The 7,345-nt window shown below is 35.3% G+C and overlaps 1 protein-coding gene across 3 annotated transcripts in view; it reads right to left on the reverse strand.

Moving 5' to 3' along the window:
• The window catches only part of LOC124595826 (hormone-sensitive lipase), a 119,375-nt gene that overhangs the window by 10,025 nt on the left and 102,005 nt on the right, over positions 1–7,345 (reverse strand). The gene's annotated exons all lie outside the window — the stretch shown is intronic.

Raw genomic sequence — 7,345 nt, forward strand, 5'->3', positions numbered from 1 at the left:
TTGCTTGCTTTCTCTTATTTCAGTACACAAAATAGGATAATATGACTGAACTTCATTTATTTCCATGAACCATTCTGTACAATGGTACTGAACAAGTTTACATGATGTATGAAAAAATTACAAATTTCAAAAATTGATAACTACAAGCCCATATCAGTAAAATGACTGATTTCTACAAAAACAGCCTCTAAAATACACGCATCTAAAAAACCATTGATATACATACATAATTGCCAATGATTAAAATCACTACATTTCCTGAAAGATGTTTTACATATCTGCAGAGTTACATATGAAACAAGTTTTTGATTCAAGTTATTCTTTAAGACCATATGAACAAGTTTCAATCAAGTCATTTTAGTTTATTTTTGAATGCAGCCATGTTTTCTATTATCTTTATATAATTTGGCACAGTGTTGTACGGGAAGCATCCATCTTTTACACGCTCTTTGTCAGTTAATTTGAGCTCGTTGCCTTCAACATGATAATCATTTTTATTTCTTGTGTTACAGTTATGGATATCTCTGTTTAATGAAACAATATAGTTACTTTTTACTTAAATAATTGTTTCATATATGTGCAATGACTCTAAATCATATTACAAAATGTCTCAAATGTTTAGTGTCAGAATTAAACAATATTTTGCAATATAGAATTAGCAATATAGAATTAGTGGCCAGATATGAATATTTCAGGAAGTATGAGGTCTTTAATGAGAAATTAGTCTGAGGTTTGTTTTTTAAACTGCTTCTGATTCATAACAAATATCAGCCTTCTGCCTCAACATTTGGGGTTATACTTTGAAAAGCAATGTACAACTGTTTGTGATTTGTCCATGACGGAACTGATCACTGTTAACATTTCATTAATGGTGATTGCAGATGGAGCATTAATCATTACAGCAACTTTGAAGGCATGCACTCAATATATGTTACATCAAGATGTAGTGCTTGGAAAGCTGGATGAAAATCGTGGTCTCTCATTACTGTTTAACAATGCAAGTTTATAGTCAGAAACTGTAAAATTTGTTTGGATATTCTAATTATGTTCAGCAACAACAAATGCAATACTATCAGATTTCTGATTTACCATATGCACATTTACTTTCTCCAAGAGACACAATTGAGTTATGATCAGTCTCTAACAACAGGCATTACTTTACATATTATTTCACTAGCAGATCACTTAATAACTGTCCTGTCAGCTCTTAACCAAAATATCATCAACCAACCGTGTAAAGCACCCTCATCTCACCATTATAACCAAAAGTAATACTCACTTGTTGCTCATTTGCACAATATGTTACTGTTGTCTATACTCGGTTCATTTCCACATAACATAACTTTATAACCCATTGAATTCACCCTCAACGCGTTACTAGTGAGAGTCAACCAAAAGGTCGATTCATTTAGTGACAGTGAACCTAATTGTCCTCCAAATCATGAGCCTGATTGTCCTTCAAATCAGTTCACCAAAAATAACACATCATCATCATTTGCACATACATGCCCCATTATTCACAGTAGAAAAGTTAGTAAGACACTAGTACCATGCAGGTTGTAATAAACTCTACTCTACAAAGTGAGCTGCTGACTTCCACTTATGCAAATGTCACAGAACTGTTAACATAATCAGAACTGGGACTGTACTTTCAGCAAGATGTTAACTCTGAGTCTGATAGGTGTGAAATTTCACATGCTCTTTTACAAAGAGGTTTTAATAGTGTATTAAATAGACACAGCATCTCAATCAGGGATGTGAAGAGACAAACTGGCTGACTACCTTGCGTGGACTTTTGAACACAATGGTGTTGATCATACAAATTCTGGTGGCAAACAGAAGATCTTTTCTTGGGGCTGGTACATAGATAATGGCATAATATTATTTTGTAATCTTGATAGATAATTATAAAACTGCAGGATAAAAATTCAGTGGAGTAAATAATCTATAAATTCCAATAATGATTTGATTTGACTAAAACCTACCTAGATAGAAAAGTACAAAAGCTCACAGTACTATTTAGACTGGCACACTACTTACAAGTAAAGTTGCCATGTTTTAATATTTAATTTATGCAATTTTTTAATTAAATGCTTAACTGAATAATGAAGATTTATCTAGTTAGGAAAAATTAGAGCTACAAAACTACAATATGAAATCATGGAATTAAACAAGTAAGACAGTTCAATGGCAAAAGTAACTTTGGGTGTTTCTAATCTGTATCTTTTACGTAAATAAGTTCTCAGAAAACTGAAACACATTACTAGAAAGAATGGTCTCAAGGCTTCCTAATTAGTTGTGACAGTAATCCTTCAACCAGTGATTAACTCACTCTGATTTCACCATTACACCTTGTTGTAACAATTTGTTACCAATTTTCTTTAGTTAATAAAGTTTTCAACACTACTAAATATACCACTATCATCATGGCAAATTCTGGCACAAGATACGAAATTGCATGAAGTACTATGTAAATAAAAAATTTATCATTATGAGTATGTACATTTCATATACCATACTTGTAGAAGTACAGTTAGCTGAAAGAAAGGGAAAAAATGCTGTCAAAAGGAGCAGAGCAATACCAAAGGGAATAGTTTCAACTTGCCATGTTTCATATCCAACATGTATCTCCCTAAGTGCTACAAATTTATTGCTCCAGATAGAAACTCACATGAAATTGGGTTATTCAAGCCACAGATATGCGTATGGTTCTTTACAAATAATTATTTGTACAGAAGAATTTAAAAAGATGGTGTTGGATTGTAAACAATATCTATCAACTTTGACATGAAAGTACTCTTCAAAAAGTACCGTGAGGTGGAGGTGGAGCAACAACTAGACCACTATTATAAACAATGTGTGTGAACAATGGTGCCAGATAATTCAACCTAAAGTTCAATTCTATCAATGAATTGGCCAGTTCAGTACTGGTGCCATAGCACCAAACTTCCTACAATTTGTAGCTTTCACAGATGAGGCCTCTTTAAACTATGATTCTGTTTTTAACTGCCACAGTTATGTCAAAATCCATATGCTACACATCTTAGATCACCACCAATAATTTTCTTTCAATTTGTGGGCTGGAACTGTACAAAATCAGTTAATGACAACCTTATGAAGGTCTGCAAGTAACTGACTGCTCTATTTGTAAAATGATTTTTATTTTCTGGTACAATCACAATTAAATTTTCAGATAATTAATTCAATATTTGTTGGTAGAATTCTATCTCTTGTTGTCCATGAGAGAATGTGGTTTTCACAAGACACTGTACCATCCCACTTCAATAGCATTATACTAATTGTTGAATTGGAAAGTGAGATCCTCTTCCAACTGTCTGCAAGGTTCCTGGATCTTCCAACGATTTTTTTTTCCTATGAGATTATACAACACTGTTGGTGTACAAAACCCCAGTAGAAACTGAAGACTAATTAATTAATAGGTTCCTTGCTACCAATCTCTTTGTGCAACAGTGCAGCAAAATTCAGTGAGCTGTTCTGAGCTTAAATTGTTGCTATAAAGAGTAATTAATTTATGTCAGTGAGAAACTCATCCATTTCCAACCATTAGCTCATCATCTCAATGTTTAAGACCCTGCACTGCCTTTGCGATTTAACTTTAAAGGTTTCGGACACCTTTTACATCAACGGAACAAAATAAGCATTATTACTTCACTGGAAAAAAAAAAAAAAAAAAAACACACACACTTCTTCCTTTAAATGCACTTTGCCTTTCCAACATGCCCTCAGGAATACTTCCACATTTTTGTGTTCTTAGAAAGCACTTGAAAATTTAATTTTGCATTTTTCCCTTCTGGTACTGTTTATTATTTCCCAAAGAAACAATAATGCCCAAAAAATTAGCAGTTTCCACAACACTATACATTAACTTACATTAAATCTTAATAATTACACGTGCCAGAGAAATGTGTATGCACAATAGTTTAATCCTGTAACTCCCTCGCTTCTCAGAAATAGTAATTCTTGCAGCAAGCAGATGGAGGCATTATTTTTCTTGTGAATCTGGGAGCCTGCCATAGGAGCAAAACATTACACATACATGTGCAATTATTATTAAGCATTTACCTTGCAGAATTGTAAAAATACACCCTTTATAAAAAGGTGATAAAATTGTGCTGTTAAAAGCTTTCCCACTGTACAAATGTAGCTGATTCTTTGTGGTATTCTGTTCTTTGGCGTGTCTGAAGCTTCACAGTATTTCAATGGAGCACGTGCTTGTCACCTTCAGAAAATAGTCAATGCTAACATTGGGATCCACTTCTGATTACCACAATCCTGTTAGATGCAGAGGATAATCCTACAAGGGGGTGTCCATTACTTTGCACCTTCAGAGTAAGTGCACCCAGTAACCTGCTTCATTGTCTTTCAATGGAGCACAGTGATACTCAGGAGCTATTGTTCTCGACTTCTGCTTAGCACTGGCACACTACATTTTCCTGTGAGGAGTTTGTTACCAACATCATTGGCTGTATATTACGAACAAGTTTCTCACTGAAATATTGTGAAGTTTCTTTCACATATTTTGATGCAACATCAGGAAGTCTTTGCAGTACAAGGCTTTTTTTTTCTTTTGTTTACTTACACTGGTGATTCATCTTTCTCAAAATCAAAACACTGATGACCTGGCTCTCGTTGCAGGATAATCAAAGATCTATGTTTTGTCCCCCAAATAAACAAACAAACAAACAAACAAAAATGCATATATCGCCTTCATATGAACCTCTGTTACCTGAATTAGCAGTGCTGAACCACTCTTATATTTTTAATGTGGGATTAAATGAAAATTTTTTTGTGAGATGTATAGATTCATTTATGTTTGCTTGTATTATGCTCAAATCTATGTTAGGTGTTATTTATATTATACATATGTTATTTAAGTAAGTACCATTTTTGTATTAGGTGCCAGTGTATTTTAAAACAATTTTAATTTTATTTTAAACTCTATACTTTAAACCACTTTTCAACATAATAATTCCATTCTCATCAAAATCTGTCGCCCAAATTGACAACCATTATTGAACAGATGTTTTCATGCTTTCATAATTTGACTAACCACCTAGCAGTTGCACACCTGTTGCCACTCCCTCTCTATCCAAGTCCAAGGACACACTTGGTGCTATATGGTGATCATGTCATTCCAAGTCGTATACCGTACTTACTTGAATCTAAGCCGCACCTGAAAAATGGGACTCGAAATAAAGGGAAAAAAATTCCCGAATCTAAGCCGCACCTGAAATTTGAGACTCGAAATTCAAGTGGAGAGAAAAGTTTTAGGCCGCACCTCCAAATCTAAACAAAGTTGGTCCATTGTAATAAGAGACACAACTTAGGTCGAATGAATGTGGGTACAGCTACAGTAGTTTGGTTCGAGTCTTAAGCTTAGCAATTAAGCTTTACCAGGTAGCCCTTGCTATGCGTCAGGCGCTCCGTCCGTATTTATACGGGTACCCTTCCTTTTTCATGTGCTTCGTCTGGTTTGAATCGATTGCTTATTTTGCTTTGATCTGATAAGTGCCGTTTTCTTTGTTATAGGTGTTTACGTCACTCTAAGCTGAAAATGCATTACTGTGCTGCGTCATACATTGTTTGTCGCATTCTGATAGTGCGTGTTTACGGCCTGTCGCCGCTCGCGGCATGGCTTGCTTTTGTGCGCGCTACCGCCGCTTACAATAAAAAAAAAGAGGAATCGTCTTATTAGCGAAACAATGGCAAGGGACTACTATTTGTTGTTACTTACACTGCTGCTTTCTTTGATAATGATCAACAAGAACCAAATAATAGACTGCGTATGATAGAACATGTTCTGAACGAGAATTACACAAAAATTTTTCTCCGTTTGAAAATCTTTGCGGCCGCTTCTTTAGTACATCAAATTGTGCACAGAAATTAGAGTCATCTTAGATTTAAAAATCTTGTCAGTTGCCGTGCTTCATTTCTGACTGTATTACTATTAGGCATAAGATACGAATATAAACATGACGCGATACGTATATTCTTCCGCGTTTGCTGTTGTCTCACTCTAGCTTCGTAGTTTATTAGGCAGACAGGATTTAAATGAGATAGCAGCAAACACGAAAGAATACATGGCAAAATGTTTATATTTGTATTATTCTTATGGTGAAGAGAATACTGCATGTGATTCACGTTTCATCAGGTTCCTATTAGCAACCATCTCTTCTCACAGGTAGGAAAAAATTCAGAACGTAGAGTTGGCTATATTGACAAACATCCCAAACAGTCTTGCCAGTCGGATTTTCGTAGTACATTGACATTCTGCTACATTCGAAGATGAACAATACGGAATTTGTATTTACTTCGTTGGATAATGTATGAAAATGCAGTGGTCGAAATTCGAGGCGGAGAAAAAAAAGCTGATCTTGCACGTTTTTTTTTTTGTTATTTATTTATTTACTGACGCAGAGGTTTTGGCGCCAGTATTTATCTTTGTGCCTACAAAGCATGCCTGTGTAGCGCTACATATATTCGACGGCAGAAGTTAGTTGTAGCGGCACCTACCAACATTTTTCAGAACTTCCGCTTGCTTTGCGCTCGATTCTAAGCCGCGCGGTTTCTTGGATTACAAAAACCGGAAAAAAAGTGCGGCTTAGATTCGAGTAAATACGGTAATAGTTGCAGGGAAGTCCTGGCAGAATGTAAATACTTTGGGATTAAAGGAGATCACTCTCAGAAAACTAGAATATAAGTCATCAAGAGGCACACACGAAAGACGGAAAACTTGCTAGCTTTCAGAGTAATCCTTTTTCAACCTTGAAATATGATTTACTCTGAAAGCTAACAAGTTTTCTTTCTTTCACTAACAACAACTCAATCTTCTGCTTTTTGGTGAATGGTCTCCTTCAATCCTAAACTATCTACTGGTCGTGTATAACTAAACCTTGCATTAGTTGAGCTACATGTAGGTAGACATTGCCATGCTAAAGAAGCCCTTTGTTGAGCTTGACACAACTTTTTGTATTGCTCAGTGCAATGAATTAAGGTCTCACTAGTGGATTGTTTTATTCTCAGGGGAAAAAATCCACACTAGCACCTCAAGCCCATATCTTAACATAGCGGATGTGATTTTTCTGGATGAAATTGTTTGCCTGAATGGCACTTTCTTTAACGATGTTCAATGCCTCCATTCTACAGATTCTTGAGCTTCTGCATTAACTTTCTACACCAAGTCTTCAGTGGTGACCGATGATCAACAACATTGCACAACTTGATTGTGAACACTAATATGGCCATCTTTAAATGCTCTAACCTTTATTCGTAACTTTCTGTAGCTCAAAGTGTTTTTTCTCCATAATCCTCCCTTGTCTGCTGA

Source organism: Schistocerca americana, chromosome 2 (assembly GCF_021461395.2).
Source record: "Schistocerca americana isolate TAMUIC-IGC-003095 chromosome 2, iqSchAmer2.1, whole genome shotgun sequence".
NCBI classification, from domain to species: Eukaryota; Metazoa; Arthropoda; class Insecta; order Orthoptera; family Acrididae; genus Schistocerca; species Schistocerca americana.